General features: G+C 39.3%; 1 protein-coding gene across 6 annotated transcripts in view; it reads right to left on the reverse strand.

The window, feature by feature from the left end:
- Window positions 1–27,233, reverse strand: part of CDKL5 (cyclin dependent kinase like 5) — a 131,227-nt gene that overhangs the window by 91,451 nt on the left and 12,543 nt on the right. Inside the window, exon 1 of one of the 6 annotated variants that reach the window (XM_035323646.1) lies at window positions 2,258–2,417. The exons of the other annotated variants lie outside the window; for them this stretch is intronic. The gene's annotated coding sequence lies outside the window, so the exon portion shown is untranslated. Of the gene's footprint in view, window positions 1–2,257; window positions 2,418–27,233 lie in introns of those variants that run through there. 6 annotated transcript variants of the gene reach the window in all.

Consider the following 27,233-nt stretch of genomic DNA (forward strand, 5'->3'; position numbering starts at 1 on the left):
AATAAAATAAAATAAAATAAAATAAAATAAAATAAAATAAAATAAAAAAGAGGGAGAAAGGCCCCAGAAGTTTAATATTAAATTAATAAGAAAGTACCATACAGGCTAAAGAACAGAATTACACTCTAATTACTGTAAAATCATTTATCATTTCTTCTTAATGTGTTTTCCATGCAAGTCAGAGGCATTTTATTTAAATAATACTGAGCCATATTTTACAAAAATTAACCTTGCAAAGAATGCCACCAAAAGTTTTCCATAAAAGAACAAAAAGAAGCCATACAATACCTAACTGTCCTAACACCTACACACAGGTCATTTCGTGACTAAAGTCACATTAGTATGGAAGCACATGAGCACAAAATATTTAAAGAAACAACCCAAAGGCTTTTCACTATAGGCTCCATTTCAGAGAAATCATTAGGCGCGATTAGGCCGCACAGTGGGCAAACTGTAAAGTGACTGCTTGTTGGTTCTGCCTGTTTGCTTTTTCAATCAGAAGGAATCTCTAACTAGATCAACCTCAAAACAAGCTGTTTCAGAAAGGGAAAAACACAACAAGCCAAAGCCTACAGAAACATCCCTGTGTGAAATCCCACTGAATTTGGAGATGTTGCTATTAATTCCGTACGTTTGAAAGGCTACTTCCAAGGTATTTGCTCTGACTTCATAGATTTCAGACGTATCAGTACAATCACTACTGAAAAGATTTGAATGTGTTTAACATTAGAGAATTTTTATTATGAAATCTATTATCAGAGTCACTGAACGTAGACCACACTTTTAAAAAAAAGTGAGTTTTGTGCTACTCCTTTGAGTTGAAAAAAGCCTGTTTAATGTACACAGATGAGTAAATCAATGAAGTGAAACCCAAGTCAAGAGACTGCTTTCAGCGGCATATAAATATATAAATATAAATATATAAATAAATAAAGGGAGCCATCCTCATGCTTCAAATTGAGATGGTGCAAGTGAACTCCAGGCTGGAGGACACACGCTTGGACGAGTAGGTTACAGTGTGTGGGGCAGCTCTCCTAGGTAGAAATAGGGGAAGAACTACATTCAGTAAAGACGAAAGGGAACTGAGGAGCCAGTAACATAATTATAGAGATTGACTGTCTGTCTGCTCTCCTGCACAATTCAGCCAGGTGGATCACAGCAAGGCTGAACGCAAACCCTGCAAGTAAGCTTGGAGCACTGAAGAGGTTTGCTCCTTTAAGAAGAGCATTTGAGAAAACAGCTAACATTTACAGAATACTACTCCCCTGGGTACTTAAGCTACAGGGGAAAGTTATTTGCCATTTCTAAACTTGGTGCCTCTAATTCCACAATAGCACAGATGAGATTCCGGTTATTATTTTATTTCTCAAACTCCAAAACCCCTATTATGAAAATCTGGTTACAAATCTTTGCATTAAAATGTTTGACTTTCTTCTCCTGTTTCTTTCAACTCTTGGATGAATACTTAGATCTTGTCTTTAATTAGATACTAAGCTCTGATAAGGAACCCTTTTTTTGCTACAGTGAAGGCCTCCGGGTGTTGTTATAAAATAAGTTATAAGCATGCCATCTTTGAAACCATACCACTGTACTGCTTCTTTGGATGAACAGAGCTGCTGTGGGAAAATGCAAGTCTTAAGGTGAATGAAATCTCACCAGATGACTCAGGAAAAAACTTCAAACACACTAGAGGCAATTGGATTCATCTCTAGAAACAGGATGTGGTATTTTTTTCCCTTAATAAACAATGCTGTTTTGATGCCAGCCTCCACAATGACTTAAAAAATAAGATCAGGTAATAGCTTCTCTGAAGCTTTCAACTCCAGCGTATTGAATTCCATTTAATATATTATGTTACCCAAGACTTTAAGTACCTTTTTATTCTTTTAACTATCCTCATAATTAAAAGCATGAGCCTTCAAACAAACTTTCTTAACACAAATGTAGCTTGTACTTGCTCTCTACCCCCACCCACCACCATCTATATCCTGGCAAAATATATATATCCAACCAATTGTGCTTAACAAGTGTTTCTGTCAGAAGTTTAGTATTTAAATTAAAAGCCCGATGTAACCATGCCACAACCACAGATACTACTCTGCCAAAATGTCTCTGAACTAAGTGCAGAAATTTTCTACTGAAAGTCATAAGCTACCTGATAAAAAAATGAAGTAGTATTTACAGATTAGTCACTACAATCTAAAATGAAGAATCATCCAGATTAGAAGATTAAGCATCAATGGAAAAAAATATTTACACGCAGTCAGGAATCGGCAGGTGCCCAGCCTTTCTCCCAAGCAGACTGCTTCACAAGCACGAACTGAACTTCTCTCTGCCATGCTGATGGCTTCTTACATTGGAGATTTCCACGATAGCAAAAGCATGTCTGGATATGCAAGTGACCCAAAAGAGGACCTGAAAAACAGGTCTTGGGAAAAGGGAGCTTCATCTAAACAGTAAACAATGTTGGCAGGCCTACCAAAGGAAAGGAAACAAACAACAACAAAAAAAGCTCCTAATGCTGATCTGCATCCTTGATGCACTTCTCTTCAAGCCTTCTACATTTAATTATGGGGGAGTGAATAAGGAGGGAACATAATTTCTGTGGCAAAGGGCAATATGGGTGGGTGAGGGAGAAAGGGAAGGGAAACTACTCCAGATAGCCACGGAAGAAGGCAAGGAACAGCTGGCATATGGGGAAGTTCTTGAATGAAAGAGAAGAGGAAAACTAAAATCTAAGGAGAAGATGCTTCAGGCATGAGCAACGAGTTCATCATGAGATGAGATTTACATGATTAGCTTACAAGAAAATGCAGACTTGCAGCGTCCAAAGTCATTATTTGCATAACTGACTTTCATGTTTCTAGTGCGCCTAGTTCTTGTACAAATAGTCTTACTGCATTAAGGGAGATACAGAAGTCATTTGGGGGATTTGGACACAAAAGCCTACTCCAGAAAATTGCTCTTATTTATTTCCTGTAAAAGGAAAGGCAAGTCAAAGAAACCTAAGTAAATCGCGGCTGGAGATTGTACAGGACAAATCATGCCTTTCAGAGGATTAGGAAGAGCTTCCCAAGCTCAGTCCGACACAGTGCAGGGAGCTGCTAGGAGCTTGCCTGGCAGAGGGCTCACAAAATCCACAGCTGAAATCTCAAAGATGCAACAGCTGTCTCTTTCCTAAAGCTAGCAGCAGGCTGTACAAAGCCACACACGTATAATGACTGTAACACGGGCCTGAGCGTTGGTCATCAGGATGCTAAAACTGACTGGTAGCGTTATCAATCTATCTCATTACAGGCAATAATCACAGAGCATCACAGTGCTGACCTAATGCACAGAGCCAAAAAAACCACTGCCCACCAAGGAGGAAAACAAGGGGCAAGATGACAGTGGAAGGGAATCACATGGCATGTTTAAAACTAACATTCTCTTGGCTCTTCCAACACGAGACTGGCACAATCTCATGCTTCTCTCTGTGCCCGTCTCATGGCGGAAGAGCAATCTCCCGTTTCCTGTGTTACCCAAGGCAGAATGGGGGCTGTGATATTTACTCAGCCCAGAGTCAGAAACAACTGTGATGTTGTTTGGATTGTACCACTTTGTGGCTAAGACCACATACTAACCCAATTGAAATGCAAGTTTAACATCTATGCTTCTTGCAGTGCTAGAAGCTCATTTCCTATTCCCATCTACTTGCATCTCTAAACAAACAAACCAACCCCACCAAGGAGCAATTTACAGAGCTGAACACCTACTGCTAGACAGATATTTTGTCATTTCTAGGAGACAGCTCCATACACACACATGAATGAACAGAACTAAAAGGCGACTGAGCAATGCAAGAGCCTCCATCTGTGAGCTAGAATTTCAAACATGGATGTCAAACGTGTTTCATGCTCTATTCGCCTCCATTTTTTCAAAACACTTTGTAGTTTAGAACAACTCCATTTCTCTGCTCACGTGCTCAGATTCTTTACAAAGGGACAATACACTCAAGAATTTGCACAAGTGTTTTGCAACATATTGTAGCTGAAGTATTTTTTCCACTGCAAGGTATTTACTAGACTACAATAATTCTCTTAGCACTTTTAAAGCTTCAAACACACCTTCTGTTGAACGCTATGAGTCAGTTTTAATGACAGTGTTATGTTCTATTGCTCTGCGGCTTATGCAAGAGAATGAATTTGCATTAAGTACCCAACTTTAGAAGCCACCCTCTCTTCTCCATTGTTAGCACTGAATAATAGTAAAAAATAGGCTATATTCCCTGCATCTTTCTTATTGTTTTACAAGAATAAATTTAACGAGCTGCCTGTAATGTAGATTGTACATAAAATTTGTTATTGCTCACCTTATGGATACATATTATTCTTTCTTTTTTTCCCCTCCAGAAAGACAGTATGCAGTAAAGTATACAGAGTAAAGACATTTTTCTTACTTCAGAAGATTTCAAAATTTTTAGTCGAGTGTTACCCGATCAGTGACAGTCGCTCACCCTGCTCACAGGAGAATTTACAAATATCTTAAAATGACTCCATCTGGAAGCAAACTAACATTTAAATTCACAAAGAGGAAGATGAAATAGTCCAATATACTGATTCATGGAGAGGAGAAAAAAAAAAAAAAAAAAAGAGGGAATAAAAGTGATCAACTAGTTTACAGTTTAACTATTGAAGACTGTCACTACTCCCCTTGTGGGGAGTGTGCAATGTATTTGACTTATTCAAGAAATTCAGCAAAAAAAACAATGTCACATGTCTTGACATCATGGAACTTTCAGTCCAATCAATGGTCCATTCTAAATACATTACTGCTTTGTTTCCTTTATGCCCTCATTTAAAGTCCCCAAGCTCCCACCTCTCTACAAGAATACCTTATATTTATGTCGGGGCACTTTCTTGACTGAAAACACGATTACGCTTAGTTCAGCTTGACAAAACAACAGTTTGGCCCATTTGTTCCTAGAAATATGACTGTCAGATTTCATAACTGGTTTGCATGCAAATCAATGGCCAAAACCCCTCACATACATGCCCATAAGTAGCTGCACAGAGATACAAAGTTAAATCATCTTTTGCCCCCCCCCCCCTTTTTTTAAATCTGTGCATATACACACAGAGAAATGTTCATTAAAACGTTAGAACGTTAGAATTTCAGCTAAATGACCACCTTTATTTTCTTCATTGAAAATTGACACGAATAAATTGGATTACTTCACCTTCTAGATTCTCTCCACCTGCTAGAAACGAATATCTAGGCCTCCCCAAATCAAAACTTCTTGTTCCCTTTTTAGCCCTTTCAAGCAGATTCCAAGTTGCCCAAGGAAGGAAACGATCATTATTTCTCATTTTCAATCAAAGTTCACACATTGAACTTACACTGAAATGAAGCTGAGTGAATAAAGGGTCTGATGGACATCTTCCTCCACAGTTGGAACATCTGCTAAAAAAGGCTAAATCATTAGAGTAGTAAGTGATACTTTTTCAGCACAGGAAAAAAAAAAAAAGAAAAAAAAACAGACTGAGGACAGGAGGAGTGACATAGACAACTGCTCCTGAGAAGTGTATATACAAAACACTTGTAAATAAAGCAATAACAATACAGCGACACTTTGGAACCAAGGAACTGAAGGAACCAAGCATTTGGCAACCTATGCATTTGGCCAACAAAACCAAAGGACCTCTTTGACCCTTGCACCGATGTAAGCATGCAATACACTACTGCCTACTGGAACCCGAGTAGCAGGAAAAAATCTGTACAGCATATTGGAGAACAACCTTCATTTTAATGAAGACAACCATAAAGAAAAGTCAAGTGTCTCCAGCACTAGAAGAGGCAAATTCTCAAAATATGAAGTCTAGCTATTACTGCCCTGAGATGTGAAAGCAGGTTATACCGCCATTTTAATTAATTTGCAATTAAAAACTTACTTTTCAGATACCACTCTCATCTTGTCTGGGGGCATGAGGAGGAAGTATCATCCATTTTCCTTTACTCATAGAAAAGCAAGCCTTCTCCTGTCTTCTTCTTCCCTTAGAACTTCTTACAGTATTTGAATCTGCTCCAGCCCCAAGATCTCCAGTCCCTTCAGAAACACATTCTACCTCTTGAAATTAAAGTGGGAGAGTTGGAGGACACAGAAAACCATCAGCACACTTCCCAACTATTAGAGACATAGACTTGTTTGTTCACCAAACGAGAGAATAAATAAAGTAACTTTGCACCCTTAGCTCCAGCGGTGGTACAACGCAGGGATCTTACTTCTAACCCAGCCTATAAGCGAGCAACAGCTAAGTACCACTAGAAATAGAGCATGAAACGTGGCTCGTTTCAGGCACTCTGAAAGACTCCCTTAGCATACATTAACACATGCATCACCCAAGACAAAGGTTAGTAAATCTATCAAACCCAAGACTGATAGATATTCATACTGCAAACAAAAGCAACTATTGCAAGTCTACAACAAGAAGTGCTGATGGACTTCTCCTAAATAAGGGGGTGTTAATTCATGTCCAGTATATAGTTTCATTTGTAACAGGAAATGTTAAATGTCACTATAGGAAGACAAATATTTATACTTAGGAAGACAAATATTTATACCCCAAAACCTGGAGCAGTGGGACCTTGCAATACTTAATTTCAGGAGCATCAGTGAAAGATTTCTCATATTCGCTCATTACTTTTTAAATGCATGATGCCATCAAATACAGCTTACACTCCTATCTTCTGCAGAAGACATGGGAAATCCCTTCGCCAGACACACTACACACAGGCAAGCTCTCCTCAAACTGTTTGTAAATTGTTGTTTACTTCCTCAAATATACTGAAATGAATGTTCAGTAAAACAATTTTTTTATCAGGAGAGAAATAGTATTTAATTCTGTCTCAAGCATCCAATTAGAGCGGCAAACTATTCAACTTTCAAAGTTCAAGAATTTGAGACAAAAATTATACGCATAACACAACACTTATTTTAGTAATAGAACTGTCAAGTGCCCATTAGGCAAATGTAACTCATGCAAAAACCCAGAGCTAATTTAATTGGCGTCCTTTTGGTAGTCCTTCACCCGATTTAAATTTATCCAGCTTAGCTTATGTAAACTGTTTGAACACAGAGCATATCAGCTGGAATTTGGAAAGGAAAACACGCTTTTAATAGATGAAGCCTGATCATTTCTAAACCTAATTAGTTAAAAATAAGGGATGTGATGGTAGATTCATGCTAACCTAAAACGAAGATCCCCCCCCTCAAGCACTGATATGATATTTAAAGGTCTGAAGACTACAGAAAACCTGCTGCTCTCAAGAGACTGATCTGCCTAGCAACAACACTATTCCTTACGGTAAGGATGCCTTGGGGAAGCCCACCATGCAAAGCCGTGGCCTCACGCCACTCATTGTGGGCTGAAGGCGAGGGCAAGTCCTGGGCAGCCCAGGTCACCCTCAGAGTGAAGGACAGAGGAGCACGAGACTTCTCTCCACTGCCTTTCTCCCTGGACACTGGGGTCTCAGTCCCGGCACCCTACCAGAGATCTGACACCTTACCAAAAAGATCTGCTGCAGTAGGAAAACCTCCTTCAGAAACCTTGCTGAGGGGAGCCATACAATCACAGAATCATAGAAACACAATGGTGGAAAGGACCTACAAGATCACCTAGTCCAACCGTCCTCGTGTCACCGATACTACCCACTAAGCTACTAAATCCTATCTTGTAGCACCTTGTCCAAGTGCTTCTTGAACACTGCAAGTCGGTGACTCCACCACCTCCCTGGGCAGGCCTTCCCAGTGCCTGACCACTCTTTCAAAGAAAACGTTTTTTGTGATATCTAATCTAAATCTCCTCAGGTGCATCTTTTGGCCATTTCCTTGACTCCTATCATTAGTTATCTGAGAGAAGAGGCCAACCCTCTCCTCGTCACAACCTCACTTCAGGGAGTTGTAGAGTGCAATGAGGTCTCCCCTGAGCCTCCTCTTCTCCAGACTAAACAAATCCCAGCTCCCTCAGCCGCTCCTTATAAGACTTGTGCTCCAAACCCCTCACCAGTTTAAACCTTAACATCTCCCCAAACAAGTCCTTTAAGATGTGAGATAGAAACAGGGGTTTTGGGTGGTGTGAGGTGGGGAGCCAGTTTATTTTTGTTGTTTCATTTTTGTTTCTTTTCCTTTAAAGCTAAGCAGTACTGAGGTACTGTTGCGTAAAGGCAGTCTTTACTCAGTTAGTTGAGCATTAGTGTAGGTAGCCCTTCTGAGATCACGGGCACAAGCGCAGCACCTCTGCCCCACTGAGGTGCTCCACAGGTAGCGTGGGGAGTATCTGCATCCATCCTCACCATGTGAGGCAGCAGGCAGATCACAGCCGTAGACTTCTATACAGCATCTCTGAAGGGGTTATAAGATTATATATTATAAGATTATAGCCCCTTCAGGGATGCTGTGTAATTTAACCACATCACTAGGGCACAATCAGTAACAACTGTCATTGCAGCAATATGGCAACGCACATCTTCGCCACAGCAAACCAGGAGCATCTTACTGGTTCTATGCTCATGTAGATACAAGAAAGAGACTGCCCCAGAGAACCATCAGTTTGCAAGGAACATCTTCACGAGGAGTAAAACAAGCACTTGTGCTCACATATATAACCACAATGCTCAGCTGCAATGGCTAGCCTGGCCTGAAAAATGGTAGAGAACTCAATTCAGACTTTTTTACATCTGCAAGGAAGGAATCAACGTTTGCCAAAGGCTTGACTTCTTTTAACAAGTAATGTGGAGCAGAATACATTTCAACACTCATAGGTTATTTGGCCTAAGTGTGTAAGCCAGCTACTCCCAAACATGCTACCTCAATTGAAAACTATAATCTTTATACCATCTAATTTAATTCATGGTAGAAGCACTCACCAATTTCCTAACCACCTATAGTTGAAGCTGCAAGTATCAGCTTTCATGTAGTAAACTGACACCACATAAGTTGTCGAACAGCAGAACTTAAAAAATCTAAGCTCTAAATACATCAACCATGCATCTAGGAACATACCACTTGTTTTTTATATATGCATATGCACGCACACATATACACACACATTCATAAAAATATATACAGATTATATAGCATATATAGTTATATGGAAAATAACAAAATAAAAAATATAAAGAAGAATTTGTCTTTGAGAACATCTGTGTGACATACCAATAACTACAACCAGCTGGGACACTGACGGATGGACACACACACAAAACAGGCTTCCAGAAATGAGCAGCAGAGCTATGAAGACCAAAGTGCACCAGACTAGGATTGCAGAATAACTCGGGTTTGAAGGGACCAGAGTAAATATCTGGTCCACTCTTGCTCAAAGCACAAAGGCATTTGACCAGGTTGCTCAAGGCTTTATTCTTGATCCTTGTTAGGATTGCAGAGTGTTTCTAGTAAGACAAGATAGAACTACGCCACCACAAAGTGCTCTGACTAGGATTTGACACAAAAGAAGAATCCCATACAGATTTAGCTCATTTGGTGCTAATGACAACAACAAAAAAATCCACGCAAAACCCAAAGCACATCAACAAATTTAACAGTGCAAGGATAAGCAGATAATTATTCAAGTCTCAAGGGAGACAAGGGAGACTCTGTATTGAACGCTCTTGTACTCACGTATTTACATTTAACAAAAACCTCATTCAACACCCAAAGTTTGGGTTTCTGATTTTTCTTTTTTTTTTTTCTTTTTCATTTTTTAATTATTGGAACCATCTTCCAATATCACACCAACCTATCATAAAATACCTGTGCTAAGTAAATCAAAGTCTGTCAAACTACTGCGAAGTTTCACTCCGTCTCTTCCTTTTAAAAGCTTCTCTAAGGGTACCCAGTTACTCTTGAAAAGTTTCTAAAGGAAAATAAAGGTTTCCGTCTCTGCAGGGAACTAAATGGAATCCCATCTATTTCCTTTGGTGTCTTTGGCTTATTACGTTCCTCTTTGCACTCGGCTAAGACTTCACTGATAGAGTGGGAAACCTTCCAAGTCTGCAAGCCAGAATGCAGAATGTAGAGGTACTTGTCAATCCCCCCACCAAATCACCATTTTGAAAAGCTCTCTGCTTACTTTGTTTCTCCTGTTTAAACGAGTTCCATACATAAACACATTGCAGAAGGAGGTACTAGAGCCCAGACAGGTTGAATAATCAAACAGGACCAAATGAGACTTGTAAAATACCCCCCATCGCTAGCAAGTCTTCCAGACAAGTCTCAGCTCAATCTTTCTGAGTCACAACAGATATGGACTGCTGGAAATTCTGCAGTCAAGATTTCTTAAAGCCTTTAGGGCTCAAGAAATATCATCTATTGGTATTTTCACATTGTTCACACCAGAAAAACGTAAACCATTTAAGGTAAAAATATTTTTGTCTACTTAAAAGAACTACTAAGAATTGTGCTGTAAAATAACTTCTTCCTTAGCTCAGTGACTGTAAAGAGTGAATACAGTCAACCAAATTCAGTTGGTACCGTAGGCAAAAGGCATTGACAAAGATTGTTTTAAGAGAACAGATGAAATTTTGCAAGACGTGGTATTTATTTTTAGGTATTAGTCATACAATACTACAACAGATTTTATTTTTCTTGTAATAGAAAACATTTCATATTGAGGTGCTTCACTGATATTGATTTTGTACAACATAACATTTATCTCTATTACAAAAGGTTTGACACTGTTGATAAAATCATTAACAACTGCATGTGAAAAGAAGTATGCAATATGCACACAGGTATGCCGTGCACTTTTTGCAAAGGAAAAAGTCTTCCTGAAAAAACAATACTGACCTCAAATGCAGAAGGGAAAAACTGCCATATATGAACACACCCTGATTTATTTTTGAGTATCTATTATCTTTTCAATCAAATCTCCCCAAAACCTCATCAAACATGAAACAACAGCAACAGGTAACCAGCCTTGGATTGCTGTAATGGCTGTCAGGCCAATATAGGTCATGCAAAAAAGCACAGATCCCATCTGGACTTCAGTATGCCCTTGTTGAAGTCATCTATGCAAAAAGTATTCCAAGACTGCCTGATTTTTAAGTACTCCAATAATTTTAATGAGAAAATACTGAAAAAAAACATAGCCCCTACTGGTTAGTCCCCTCAGATTTCAATTTATACATTTTTATTCAAATCCACACATTATTTCTCCAGTCATTTCCAGGATGCCTCCAAGTTTGTTTATTAGAATCAATTAGCATTAATTCCTAGTTAACATAGATTCTTTAGGTGTTTAAGTATTCTTTGCATAAATGTGATACAATTTATTTTCGCATCCTCACCTTTGTGATTTCTTCTCCCTAACATACTATCCAGTTAAAGTATTTCAGAGTTTATCATACAAAAGCCTCTATGTAACATCAAAAGTAACCCATAGGACTAAATTATCTGTCCTTTACAGGAAAAAAATAAAAATAAAAAATCTCCACCTAAAAAACTCTTATCCTGATTCAAAGAAAGATATCTAAGATATCTAAATGTATGAGCCTTACCAACAAAGAAAACTGAGTTTGTTGGTTTGTAAAAGCTGTGCTCACAGGGGTCTGACCACTCAATGAGAAGGTAACAGAAGTTGGCCTACATCTCACTGGTAAGCCTTGCATGTATTTGGAAGACTAAAACATCTTAGTATTATTTTTCAGTCTTTGAGAAGGGATTTGGTTTTCCTTAGGTATGCGTTATAGAAACCTGTATAGTATGCTAGGCATTTTTGTGTGAGGTTATAGGTTTACAGAAGGCCATAGAACTGAAAACCAAAACTAGTAAAAATAAGTGTCCGCAAATATTAAGGAGGCAATCAAAAAGTTTTAGGATGTGATCAGATGCTCTGCTCAAATCTAGCTACTACTAGTCCCTACCAAATTGTCAGCAAAACCAAGAATCCATAGCTGACTACAAATCCTTAATTCCATCACATCTCATTTAAAGTTTTTATACGTATATATATTAACTTATAGAATTAGTGTATTTTTCCTCAATGATGGAAGAAATCCCCAAACTTATTAGTATCCAATTTTAAAAGATGAAAGCCTATTTTGCCATAAAACTGCTACAGTTTTTCTTGTTTTTTTTTTTTTTTTGGTTGTTTTGTTTTGTTTTGTTTACTTGTTTGTTTGTTTGTCTAAATCTGTATGATTTCACACTACTAAGATAGGGAGCAGGTTCCCTCCTGCCAACACTGTTGTGCTCCCCCCTCAAGGCTGGCATTGCAGAAGAGGATCCCCAGTAATAGCTCTGCTGCCCGGACGCCATGGTGCCAGATCAATAGCGCTCCTTCACACAAGGACTCCCCAGGCCAACAGACCAAAGCTTTCACAGAGCCTGGCCGCTACTTTCTCGTGATAGATGATGGTCTCATCCTCATGAGAAAGACAGGCCACAGATCAACCTACCCAGAACACGTGGATTCCAACACACATCCTCTTAACCCAGGTCGGGTCAACACATAATATCTCAACACCACCAATGTTTGTTCACTATTGTCTTGCAACAACTCTTTTCTTTCACGATTGTCTTGCAACTCTTCCTCTACTGGAAGTGACCCTACAGCTCCACTCTGTTGTTACCAGAGCAGTAGCATGGCAATTGCAACACTAAGAGTCATACTAGCTTCCCCCCAAGAAAAAAAAGTTTAAATTGAATGGTTATGTTCCAGCTGAACAAAGATTGAGAATGTGGTAAGTATGTTTTTAAAAGGAATAAACTTAATTTCAACCACTACAAATGTGTTGGCCACAGAACATACTTAAATCTGGGTAAATCATTAACCCATACTGTTTAAACACCTATGGATACCAAACATAGATTATTAAGGTACAATGATAAGGTAACTGGAGCAAGCAAAAAGCATAACAATCCCAGTGTACCTATACAAAAGTGTTTGTCCAAAACGTAGCTATCATGAAGAGTGGATTCACCCCTCCTTCCTAAAGTAAGGGGGAGCAGTACTCTTCTACATCAGGTAGAATATTTTTATATTGAGTTCAGTATTAAAAACTTGCTTGAGGATATAAATACACTGAGGCATTGTGAATCATCCTGCAAAGATAGGTACACTTCGGGTTCTTAAGAAGTCTACAGGATTAAAAAAAAAAAAAAAAAAAAAGTTTAAGCTTATCTTTTCTCCATCCATAGTGAGTTATTTAAAAACCTGGTTTTTAGATATCCCAATACAAACAAGCTATTAAAGAGCAGCCGAATTTCCTGAAATTAAACTAAGAAAAATTAGATTATCTTCACCCTCCCACTAATTAGCCATCTCCTCTAATGAACAAAGATAGTCAGCACAAAGAAGCCAGTTACATGGCCAGGAAGTTTCTGGAATTAAGTTCAAGAAGTCCTAGTGCATGACAAACAAGTCAATAAATTTAATTATTTCCAAATGGACTGCACTGAAGCTCCATAAAACTAGTGTTACATTAAAAAAAAAAAAAAAAAAAAAAAAAAACTGTACAGCATGGTAAAATTCTTCTGTCATTCTTCCATGGGTTCCAATTTTGATAGCTTAAGCAGGTTTTTCCAAGCACGTATAATGTAGATGGCTGCAAGGGATTTCAAGAAGAGTAAAAGTACTAAGGTATTCAGCTAAATACTAAAAACTAAGATATTTAAATTAAGATACTCAACACCAAAAAGCATTTTGAACTTTGTGCTTATTTCAGTCTGGTGAAATGGGAGCACCCACCCTTCTGCATGTAACACAAAATCAGAGCACAGTACCAAGTGCTCTTACCATTCAGTCACTGAGACACTCAGAGCCCATAAGAAAGTGCAGACCTTGGCTCTCCTATGAGTGCTTGAATACTGTAAATACCTTTTTCTTCACTGTTTTGCTCACTCTGCACAATGCTCACTTAATAAGCAGTTATCCAATATTTCTTTTTTTATGAATTCCTGCTGAGTGCAGGTATATGATCATACAATTATTGAAAAGCAAACAAGGACAACCACAGATTAAGAAAACAGACACCTTGATTTTCTCATTTCTGAACCAAGTCCTCTATTTAGCTACTCTATTTTTTTAAAACAATTCGTCTAACCACACACATTCATACTTTTATGTAGGCTCTCCAGACTCTGTGCAGAAACTCGAAGAGCAGATTTAATCATTTCACATGATGCTTGTGTACACTTCAAAAGCTAGTTAGAATCTCGGATTGTACCAGACATGTGTCCAAGCAATTACTGCTCCCACTTAAATGTCAACTTTTTCAGTGGTGTCCAGTGCCAGGACAAGAGGCAGTGGGGCACAAACTGGAAAACATCAGGCAGCACTTCTGTGCTGTGTGGGTGATGGAGCCTTGGCACAGGCTGCCCAGAGAGCTGTGGGGTCTCCTCCTTGGAGATCTCCAAAAGCCGCCTGAGCCTGGCCCTGGGCAGCCTGCTCCAGGTGTCCCTGCTTAGGCAAGGCTTGGAGCAGGTGACCTCCAGAGATCCCTGCCAGCCTTCAGCCATGCTTTGACCCTGAGAAGAAACAGCAGTAGAGATGGATAAGACAAACACTGCCACTTGCCAGACTTCAGAGAAGGGAGGCTGCTCAGCCTCCCCCCAGCCAAACCCCAAATTCCAGCAGACCCCAATTATTACCCTCATCTCCCAACTTTGTTCTCTTCTACACTGTCCTTAATAATCTGTCCACTTTGTCATCAAATTTCTTCTCCTCCCATCCTCACACTGCCATCCTACACTGTAAGCTGTCTCTACATCAAGTCAGATGAGTTTTCTACTCTCTTCCAGCTCCGCTCAAGCTTAGATCCAGTAAGCCGCTGAATTCCAAGCAGCAGTAAGTGTGTCAAGCAGGTGGGTGGGTTTTATTTTTTCTTCCAAGAACTGTATGAAGCTTGGCCAAGTTTTTACCATATTTCTGAAAACTTCACCAAATGCATAAACGTGAGAAGGTGAGCCTTCCACTCCTTATTCAATATTATAAAAGTGCTGAAGATGTTTAAAAGAAACCTTTTAATTTTTTTCTTCTGAAGTAGCTTCTCTCCTTCTCAATTAAATGTTAGGGCTTGAATAAAATAAAAGAGCCAGAACTAAACCACATGCAAATCCATAAAATAATGAGGCTGAGGCAGTCATCCAGGAAGGGTGGAGAAAAAAAAAGTCAGCCCAAACACATTTGGCAAAAGTTACAAACAATTTAAAAACTGGGTCTTAAAGGGGAAGGATTGGGAACCTTAATTATAAATGGTAGCTCCAGATTTGTCTACTTTAAAAAAAAAAGTAAGACCTGAAGCTTCAGTGTCTTCTTTATTTTTGCATTTAGGAGAAAAAAAAAAAAACACACACACAAAAACTTTTTATTAAACAATATTAGAGATTGCTATACAAATCCACACATATTCTAAACTAATGTATCTCACGTTTTATCTCCAAATCTGTATGTAACACAAGCTATGGTTAGTATTACAGAATCCAGTTATCAAATTTACGAGTTGCACGTTGACAACCACAATATTGATGAAGGCTTTGCTCCACATAGAGCAGAGATGCCAGACAAAGCAAAAGGGATGGATGTAGGATAATGTATAGTTGGGAACTGGTGGGACCTCTTCTCTGACAGTGTGTTTTATTTGCCACTAAGATAACCCAAGCATGCTTACAATGTATATACTTTGATGTTTAAAGTCAAAGTGATCCTGAGAACTGCAAATCATAAACAGAGTAGCCAGTGGGCTAAAGAACAAAAAAAACACCTTTGTGCAAACTTTGAACCAGCATGTGTTTGTTTTGTTGTGTGGGGGGGTTGTTTTCTCAGTTCTTGAAACTGCCTTCTGCTCTGCTGTAAGTTTAAGACCCTATCAGGAAGCCTGTATCAGTTACCCACTGCATTTCTTTCCTGCATGATAGTGCTTCTTCAGAAGTCTGTTAGCAAAACAAAAGAGTTAATATGAAGAGAGCAGTTCATGCAACAGCACAGCTACCCTAGGCTTCTGCTCGACCCTATCAATAGAGAGACCTGCAGCCAGAACTGATGAGGTGCTGCTGGTGAATCAGGAAAGGCTGAAATCAAGAACAGTAACAAACCAAGAGCTCAAAACTGCAGAAAACAGGGGAAGATAATAGGTCTTCAATATGCCCATGCAATGGCTACAGAATGGAAGGCAGTTATCCAGGGAAAGTGGTTCAGATCACACATGGGGGTGGGGGAACCGCTCCCTTCTAAAGTACTGCATGCAATTCATTAGGCATTGCATGGGTATCTTTTTTTTTTTTAAAAAAAAAAAAAAAAAAAAAAAAAAAAACTTAGATCAGCAAACTGATACAGACTTAAAACAGCTGCGGATGTAATTTAAATTGAACACTGCCAGTTGCTTACTCAGGAGGACACCTGCAGGATTACCTAGAGAGAGAGTACAAGTTTCAGTAGTAGCAGTGGCATTTTCTAGAATAACTGGGATAAAAATCCCTCAAACCCCTAGCCGTTTTATCAATTTTTATCACAGCTTATTATTTGGGTTTTCTGAAAGGGCTGACGTGAATGTTTTTTTCCATTACAGGAAGAATAATGAATTCTGCAGCCTGAGAAGAAATACTTTAAGTATTTGTTCACTGTTGTTCTGTACTGACTGGAGACTCAACCATGCTCTTACTAGCACCTTCAAAACTCATATCTGGGTGATGCTATTCTGCCAGTTCAATACTATGGAAAAATTAGCAAATTCTGCTGCTTGGATTAACACTGCAGATTAATACTGATAGTTGTATTTACATACCTGCCAAGAAAATTTGGTTCAGTGTTCATTTACCATATAATTTGTTTTAAGACTTAGTATCAGTTACTATATCCATGAGGTCAGAGGAGACCATACGGTAATACTATTACAGCGTGATGGACAGCAAATGAACAAATTACAAAGAAATGCTTAACTGTGCCAACACATCTTCCTAATAAAACTCAGAATTTCTACTTGTAATTTTAAACTTAGTGTCATCAGATTCATTTTTGGAACTACCTTTGTGTTCTTGTGAATAGGAAATGTTACAACTGATTAAAGAATGGTATTTGGGAGCAGCACGCTTAGCAGTTAAATATCGTTTAAAAATAGATCATGGAACCTGTTGTGCTGCTTAGTTAAACTGAAGCTAAGAAGTGGAAGCCTTAGAGAAAAGGAAAAGATGTTTGGTGATCTACACCAATTAACTAGTAGCAATACCATTTTCCACAAACCCAAATTTCACCTAAATCCTGAGGTTTAGGTCTTTAACTTAAGTGCTAGGTCTGCCTGTAGAGAGCAACAACAACAGACTATCACACAGCAGTTCAATACAAACACTGTTTTGTACCATGTGTTTCACAAAAATTGCATTCCCCACAGCAACTCTAACAGACTCGCTCACATAGGTCTAACTCATTGCTTCCATGTATACTAAGGACGTACATGGTAATAAATCCCCTTCCCTATGATCCAGTTCCATACAGCTTTAAGCCCTGCTTTAGTATTACAGAGCAGAACACCACAAAATAGATAGATGGACATTTGAACAGATTCACAATGCCATGTTGTATACTAAGAATTACTTATTTCTGCGTCAACAGCAACAACTGATAAACAGCGCATTGTTCTGATCCATACTATCCTGTAACAGTGATCTTTGCAAATACACTGCAGTTTGTATTTACAAGCACAATGCTTTGCAAGTCAGCCTTAGTAGTAATATGTGAATTGCAATAGCAGCATAAAAGTCGTTGGACAAACTGCTGTAGCAATGGGAGGAGAACACTAGAAAATACACAGCTGAGTGTCAAGAAATTTTCTCATGTTCCATTCGTGATACATTTGTGCATTTAGGAGGGAGAAAAAAAAAAAATGGCTGAGAAAGCTAACTGGCCTATGTATATAAAAAAATATGACTTGCTTAGAAAGTTCAGAACTCCAGACATGGATGTAAGCCATTGTGATAAAATACGAAACACTAAAAGAAGTCACATAGATGTGGTGCTTATGAACACTGTTTAGTGGCACACTTGGCAGTGCTAAGTTAATGGTTGGCCTTGATGATCACAGAATGGTTTGGGTTGGAAGGGACCTTACATATCAGCTGGTTCCAAGCCCCTGCCATGGGCTGGGATACCTACCACTGGGCCAAGTTCCCAAAGCCTCATCCAGCCTGGCCTTGAACACCTCCAGGGACGGGGCATTTACAGCTTCTCTGGGCAACCTGCCCTGCCTCACCACTCTCAGATTAAATAATTTCTTCCTTATATCTACCCTCCATTAGCCATTTAAGGCTTCTTAAAGCCTTTCCCCCTTGTCCTATCACTACATCCTGGGAGGGACAAAGAGTCCCTCCCAGCTTCCCTGTAGGCCCCCTTGAGGTACTAGAAGGCTGCTGTAAGGTTTTCCCACAGCCTCTCTTCTCCAGGCTGAACAAACCTAACTCCCTCAGCCTGTCCCCATAGGAGAGGTGCTCCAGCCCTCCTCTGGACTCATTCTAATACGAACATGTCCTTCTTGTGCTGGGGACCCCAGAGCTAAACACAGGGCTCCAGCTGGTGTCTAATGAGAGCAGAGCAGAGGGGGAGAATCACCTCCCTCACCCCGCTGGCCATTCTGCTTTTGATGCAGGCCAGGATACAATTGGCTTTCTAGACTGCAGGCACACATTGCTTGCTCACGTTGAGCTTCTCATCAACCAATGCCCCCAGGTCCTTCTCCTCACAGCTGCTCTCAATCCATTCATTCTTCCCCAAGCCTGTATTTGTGCTTAGAATTGCCCTGGACAAAAAGCAGGGCCTTGCACCTGGCCTTGTTGAACCTCATGAGGTTCACACAGGCCCACCTCTCAAGGTCTCTCTGGATGGCATCCCTTCCCTCTAGCATGCTGACTGCACCACAGCTCGGTGTCATCAGCAAACATGCTCAGGGTGCACTTAATCCCACTGTCCATGCCACCAACAAATAGTGTTAAATAGTGCCAGTCCCTGAGGACCACCACTTGTTACTGGTCTCCACCTGGACATTGAGTCATTAACCTCAACTCTTTGAGTGCAACCATCTAGCCAATTCCTTACCCACCGAGAAGTCCAACCATCACATCCATGTCTTTCCAATGTGGAGACAAGGTTGCCATGTGGGACAGTATCAAATGCTTTGCACAAATCCAGGTACACAGTGTCAGTTGCTCTTTGCGGGGGTTCCCAGAACCTCCTTTTCTCCTCAGCTCATAAACTGGAAAAAGGTATTTCTTCACTGTGCTCCCCAACCTACTTGATCACTATGGTAATCTTACATAAAAATAACACTGCCTGTTCATGGTGAGAATCTTTAGAAAACTCACACCTCCAATATTAAAAATACAAATTGCAGAGCATGCTGCCATGAAATAACCCATTTGCTCTCATTATTGGCACCATATAGGTAAGATTGTGATGTTCCTCATCATTTTGTTAATTCAGAAGCTTAACCCACAGACAGAAAATAAGCAGAGTTTACCAATGAATTACAGAGGAACTGCTTAAGAGATAATTAACCAGCTGCAGGTTGGACATGTATTTGTGAGACTGAAAAGAATATGGTAGTGCCTTGTGATCAGATTATAAGCTGCTGAGCAACACTGCTTATAACTGCATAAGCAACATCTGTGAACCACTGACAGCTGAGGAAAATATGCTCAGACATTCTCCTTAGTCATTCATAGCACTTCCAGAATACAAGCGAAATAAACAGGGTGCACCTCAAGCTGGAGATCAGAAGCTTTTTTTCCCCTTCAAATTTAAAAACCAAATGAAGTGTAACAACTGGTTCAGTGACATTTAGATGTAGATAACTTCTCAAGGTCATTTGATGACAGGTTATGGGATTTCATGGAGTATTTGTATGCAATTTTCACAGATAGGATTAAACGAATCTTGAACTTTCACTTTTGGAAACGTCTTCTTAGTAAAGACCATAAACACAGTATTTAAATTAAAAATAAAAAATAAAAATTAAAAAAAAAAAATGGTCCAAGAAGAACTACAAAAGTCATAGTTTTAAATCAAAAACCCAAGAGTCAGTATGAATTGTTCTATCTCAAGGTGAGGGCTTGTATAGTTGCAACTGGTATTCTGCTGCATTGTTCTGTTGGTACTCCAGAAATGCTAGTTCTCAGATTGGTTTTATGCATCAACAAGCATTGCCACTCTCCACACCTACAGCAGGTGCCAAGGAGTCTGGCCAGGTGACCAGAGGGAGATCTTACCTAAGTATCTATGGGAGGGTTTAAAGAAGAAGCCAGACTCTTGGAGGTGTCTGCTGAAAGGACAACAAGCAACTGACATCAAATGAAGCACAGGAGGCTCTGTATGAGCTTAAGGAAACACTGAGGATGGCTGAACGCTGGAGCAGGTTACCCAGAGAGGCTGTGGACCGTCTGTGGTTGGAGATGCTCAAAACCCAGCTGGACATGGTCCTGGGCAACCTGATCTAGGTGACCTGGCTTGAGCAGGAGGTCTTGAATTTCCACAGGTGCCTTCCAGCCTCTATGGCAACTGCAACACTTCTGGAGTTCTCTTAAGTCTATGGTGTATGGTATTACACAGAAAACAGGAAAGCATTTCTCAAATTGGACAGGAGGAGTGCAAAACTCCACGTGTTCACATTACCTCTCCCTATAGTGTCTTGGTCCAACTTGTTAACTCCCACATTTTAATGTTCTCATACTTCTTCGAGGTAGCTATTAGTTTTCTAATCATTGTTACCCGCTGTCCCAACATGCCTAAACCAAGAGAGTTCTTAAACACGATATTGCTAATCTTGTCTCTGCTGAAGGTCAATTAGCTGTTCTTTCAACGTAAACCATCTTCTGAATTTTCAGAGGATTTCTTTTTATCTTCTTCTAAAGGAAAAAACATAAAACACAAACACAAAAAGAACAAAAACCACAACAAATAGCTTTGCTTCTTTATTCCACACATCTTCTATATTCAAGAAAACAATTTGTTATGTTGCATAATGTAGTGCAGTTGATGCTTCTGTGCATACCATAACAGAAAGTTATTTTGGCAAACATTTATAAATGGCTGTGAATTTTAGGGACAGAACAACAATTACAGCTTTTGTCTTGAAATAAACTTCCATGGCCAAAATGTTAAGACAAAGGTAATGAGTTTTTTCCTTAATGATCCCTCTTAGAAGCCCCCTGGAATGGAATGATTTCACTGGGCTAGCTTCCTGTGCTGGAAGATGCAACAGGAGCTATGCTATCTTAACTGTGAAAATAAAATGGAGATACAAGATAAACTTTAACATTATTTGAAGATGCTGCAGCCCAAAATAATTGCTCAGGACGTTCTAGGTTACCAGGGATTGCCTCACCAGTGTATTATCCCTTCTTTGTGACTTTTTTTTTTTTTAATAGCAGATGACTTATTAGCAGTTTAAGTTCTCTACTTTGCATTACAAAGAGAATACTGTCAAGCCTAAAAAGCAGTGACAAAACACTGTGGAACAGAAATCAGATTACTGAGTTGTAAAAACCCTCAGACCTTCAAGCTGGACACTGATGAAACCGTGAACTAAATGTGTGAAAATACTTCAATGTTTCATGGTCCTCTCAGGATTTTAGGTTTTTAATTTGTTGTGGAGATGAAGAAAGTTTACCAGAGTTTACTATTTTGAACATCAAAAAAGAGAAAATATTTCAGTGACAAGTTACTGGAAGGGATCAGAATATCTATTTTCATTCCCACAGAAACAACAGGTTTTTGCCTTTTCATTGCTTGCCCAACTCCAAGTATATTTATGATTCTTCTGCAGTGTAGCAGTGCATTAGAAAGGATAGCCTCCTGTAACCAAGAAAGGATGACTGGCTTCTTGCCTCCCTCCTACTTCCCACACTGAAGTATGCTGGGAGTCTAGAGAAAACTCCTAGCTTAAAAGCTCCCATACCTAATACCCCTCTCTCATTTCAGCCCACAGGGACAGTCTGGGACTCAAAGACACAGCTCCAGAAAAATAGTTTTTAAGTTTCTTAACAATGTGGGGATTGTTTTCAAAACACAGTTTGCCATTTAAGATTATACTGCCACCACACAGCTCAAAGGCCACCAAAATCACCTCAGCTTATCAAAGATCATTCAACGCGTCTTCCTTACAGTAGGGCACAAGGGGAGGAAAAAGCTGCCGTAACCATATTCATGCAAATGCACCTATTACAACATCTAATACTACATCAAATAAAACATCATAAACCAGGAGAGATGCTTACTATTAGTTGTCCCTCTCCCAGGTAAATAGTTTGAGTACAAGTGGAACTGAAACTATCACCTCTGACCTGCTTATGGCTCCCATCGCCATGATTTTCATGACTTTACCCCATCAGAATGGATGAAGAGAAGATCTTTCTTTCTCAGGTCTTTCATACGATCCTCTTATGACATCCTCTAAATGCTGATGAAAGGACCATTAACAAAGCAGTTTTAATGCACACAGCTTCTTCCGGATTAATACTGAAGATCTACATCATGTAATGCAGTTATTACAGTATGTATAAAAAAAGAGAACTAGACAACCTCAGTTAGAAAATTCCTTATCTAGAATTGCTTGAGGAATTTTTGAAGGCAGATACAGTACTTCTCACCATTAGAAAATGGATGACATCTTGCCACCTCACTCAGTATTTATATGCTTGGAAGAGGGACATGAACAGCCAGACTTTCCCTGTTAAAGCAAAACTCTGATTCACCGGGGATTCACAGAACAAACAGCCAGACATAGGACTTGCAGCTTGAGCAGTGGTAAAACTGGTACCTCCAAAACATCTACATGAAGACAAAGTAAACACCAATTTATCACCTACTCTCTGTTTTATGGGTAGGGAAGAATAAGCTTATTTTTCCCCCTCTATCTGCTTCTACTTCTGGTCCTCCCACCTTCCTTGAGAATCATCTTAACTTTTTGACTTGGTTAAAACATCTCGTTACTATGAATTTAGACTTTAAGAGAGGAAAGTAAAAATCCTATTTGTAACCCTAAAAAAAGTATCTGCTAAATACAGAACCAGACTAGAGACCTGAGAGTCAATCAACACAGATGTTGAGGTACCCAAATTCTCAGTATCTTTCAGAAACTCCCTCCTTCACCAGGCATCTCCAGATACACAGAAAACAGGCAGCATCTTCAAAAAAAACATCACGCACTTCTCATAACCGTAGAATCTGCTCCTCTACAAGAAAGAGCGAATGCTACTGAAACCTCTCTATGCATCTTCAGATGCTCCTAGGGTTTTTTGTTGTTGTTGTTGTTGTTTTTAAAACCCAGATTGGATCCTTAACACTGGTAAGATCTGCTGACTGTGGTTAATTCAAAGATCCGTGGAACTGGTGACGTCGCTCAAGTCTGCATGAAGTATTGCCACATGCCGAAGCCATGGGGCCTTTAAAGACCCAGCCTTCCTAGAACACTGGAATAGCTACACTTTTATGGCCACACGTCTACTGAATCCAGCATCTGACTTCTGACAGCAGCCAAAAGAGAACATGGTATAGGACCATGGTATAGTAAGAGCGGTACAGGCATGTGAAGACAATTCCTCCAAATACTCTCCCAAAGACCCTGCCCCACACAGACACACCCCAAACCTAGTGTCCTCCTCTTGCTCAAGTCAAATAACCTTTGCCTCAAATCTAGATTTTAGCACAGTCCTGTTTTGTATATTCTGAAAAAAAATCAAAGCTATTTACCAACACAGCCCATAAGCTGAAAAGACCATCATTTGACAGCAAGGCAGTGGTAAGAAGGGCAATTTAATTCAAGGATTACTTACCAAATGATGATTAAAGATCAGTTTCTCTCAAAATTCAGGTTATCATCCTTTCAACACAAGTTGCTGAATGAAATTTTATAAATTGGCTTGCAGCAGACTAAAGCGGTTGATTACAGTAGTTACTCCAGGACTTACATGCTATTAGTCTTAGCTTGTGGTAAAATGAGTACAGCTTTAGGGAACAAAACAAGCTAAAAACAGATCTTCCTTAGCTAACCAGCAGTTGCAACTGCTAATGCAAAAAGACCAAGCAATGACTCAACTATATGTGTTTGTTTTTTTTTCCTAAAAATGCTGCATTCATTAATAAGAGGCCACAAAGCTGAGTGACGCTCAAATGTCAGGAGAAACGGCTCAGATCCCAGAGGAGCCAGCAAAGGGTTATAAGGTTCTTCACCTACAGCAGCTCACGTGAAGCTGAGCACAATTAGGGTGCTCCAGAGCAACCCAGTTTCAGGTTGCTTTTCCTGAACACCGAGAATTGTCTCGAGTGCCATCTGAAGGAACACAGGAACCTAGAAATTTCCAAAGTGATTAAATTATAGCTACAGCCACAGTTTATCCGTGTTCTTCTGACTGCACGTAGTCATGAGTGATTATTCTCATTTTACCATAGTCAGTGCTGTTAAGTGGAGCAATTCAGCTACAGTGCTGAACGAGGACTTTTAGTCCAAACAGGGAGCCGAGTAAGCGGGGGGGGGGGGAAGGAAACAGAAAACAGCACAATTGTTGCAGAGGCTTTCTCTACATGAAACAAATTTACAAAGAAGAATTCCCTTTCTTTCCTTTATTGTTTTAAAATTCAACAATTTCACTGAGATACTCTCATTTGAGTTTTGTAAATCAAACTGAACATCTCTAATCTGTTTAAGTCTTTAAAAAAAAATCCTTTAGCCTCTTTAGTTTTTGCAGATTTGCACTACCCAAACAACAGTAACCCTTTCCGGCTCTTTGCAACACACTAGTGTTACGCTGATCCTCCAGTGTATTTGCATCCATTAGCACAGACAGGGCATTAACAATAGAAGCCAACAGTTACCAATAAATAACTTATCCACACCTTGTGAGAAGAGTGGATCCTAAATAATACATACACTTTCTTTACTATATCTTGTATGTGCCGTATTTATGATTAAATATTATATAGATCTAGTTGTAGAAAATCATTGATAAAAGACTAATACTGAAGACACTGCGATGTGATCTCATGCTGTAAAGCCAACCCTATAAAGGTTAGCTGCATTTTTATTCTCAGGCATGTAACAGAGAGCAAGATACAGAGAACTCATAGACGTGTGTGTATGAGCTCTAATTAGAAAATACAGCTTCATAAAAAAAAAAAAAAAGTGTTAAAGGCTGCTGATTAGTAGCTTCATAACACCACAACGTATTGTGATATTAGCAAAAGGTAAATGCAGCAGAACAGAACTTCTTTATTTAAGAGATGGCTAACAAAGCAGACTTTGCCACATCTGATAGCCACTAACAGAGCCTATTAAGTAGCATTGATTTTACATATACATACCAGTTGTCTGGAGGCGAGCGAGGTCTTGCACGCTGTCAAATACAGATCAATGCATAATTGTCCCAGCTGAAACACAGATCAGCTTTTCAAGTTCATTTCAGATAGACTTCCTGTGCAGAAAGTATGATTTACTTTTTCAAAACCTTGCATCACTCTGTGTTTTCTTGGGCACCTGGCAGTAAATAGGCCTCTGGGGAATAGTTCTAGTTCAGTACCACTATTTATTAGTATAGCCATTAAGGATAAACTATCATAGCCACATCTTCACGCCAAACAAAAAAGCAAGGCTAGAGATTTTTATTCTCTACAATTTCACTGTGTATAACAGTCGCAAAAGCAGCAAGAGAAAAAAGACAAGTGGTTCATTAGTTTCAGTCCTTTTTTTTTTTTTTTTTTTTTAAATCAACTGATAAAAACATAGCATCTTCTGAAACTTATGGCAATGATCTTAATACTACAACTGAAGAGGTTCAAAAGCACATTTGGGGAGAAAAAAATGTCAACATAAGAAAAAAACAAAGATGAAAATATCACACATCATACAAAAGTCTTCTTCACTTAAGATCACCTTACATTTATAAAACATACAGAATATTTCTGTATCACAAGTGGACTATTTGTCAGAAAGTAATCATCTGATCTGATACTAGGCATTACAAAATTCAGTGCAATTTATTTAACAAAGACAGGCATTCAACTTCACAGAAAAACAGATTAAGTCAAGTTTAGACACATTTTTTTGCCCCACTGAATGAATGCATGTACAGCAGCACAGAGTGACAGTTTTATCTATTCCAACTTGACACTGCACACATCTGGCATCTAAGAGTGAAGTTCTTAAATTTTATTGCTAAAATAAACAGAGAAGTGTTGAGCTTGATATTTTACCAGGATGTTTTCCAACCAAGATTTTTTTTTCCCCTCCCTAATTGACATTTGCAGAAGTCACACAAAAAAAGCACAGAGCCGTAGAAGCCTAAGGAACGAAATAACCCACACTGGAAAATTCAAGAAGAGATGAAGCTGTCTGTAAAATGGGGTTTAAAGGCAGATCTCACTAAAGAGTTATTTCCCACTGTTGGAAAATAAAATTAGCCTGCTGTTCCTGAGTATGGTATTTGCAGGATACTTTTCTAGCTGTATTACAGGGAAAAAGATACCACCTCTCCCTCCACCTCTATTCTCATAAGCAATGACTCCCCTCTTGTACTTCCACATTCTATCACCTCATTAACTAATTATTGCTTAAACCCAACCATACACTACCTGCATATTTTGTGATATAGAGATACTTTCTGACTTCCTCATATGCAGGAGTATAACCGAACTACACGGCTTGAAAGGTAAAGTTTATGTAAGTATGACTTCGTTACTATCAGACCTTTAGCCTTCAGGAAAAAAAATATGACAAAGATCATAGAGTTTTTTGTACCCTAATTAGAACAAAACTGTTAAATGTATGACAAAAAAAAGCATCATGCAGTAGAACAACTCATGCTAGATAACTGACTTGTATTTCCCTTCCTCTTGAAGATACGATGCAGAGGACAGCTCAGTTTTCCAGGTGCTCAGATACCCCCCCAACTAACACCTCGCTTCCCATAGGACACGGATAAGTACCTCCGACCATGCTGTTTAGTAACAAGACAAATGCTTCTGTTTTCAGAACATGAAAATATGGCAAGCTACCCACCAGATGAGCATATGAACTTTTGAGCGTTATACGGATTTATGACTCCAACTGTATTTCAGTGTGGTGCTGGGGTTGTCTTGCAAACTGGGAGAGGTTAGATGATCATCCACCTCATCTCTCTGCACACAGTGAATTTGGATCTCATGGCTCTTTTGTACCCAACTCCTAATGTTTACTAGAGTCACTTAAGTGTCCACTGCAAATATGGTTGTTAGAAAAGAACT

Source organism: Oxyura jamaicensis, chromosome 1, assembly GCF_011077185.1.
Source record: "Oxyura jamaicensis isolate SHBP4307 breed ruddy duck chromosome 1, BPBGC_Ojam_1.0, whole genome shotgun sequence".
NCBI lineage: Eukaryota > Metazoa > Chordata > Aves > Anseriformes > Anatidae > Oxyura > Oxyura jamaicensis.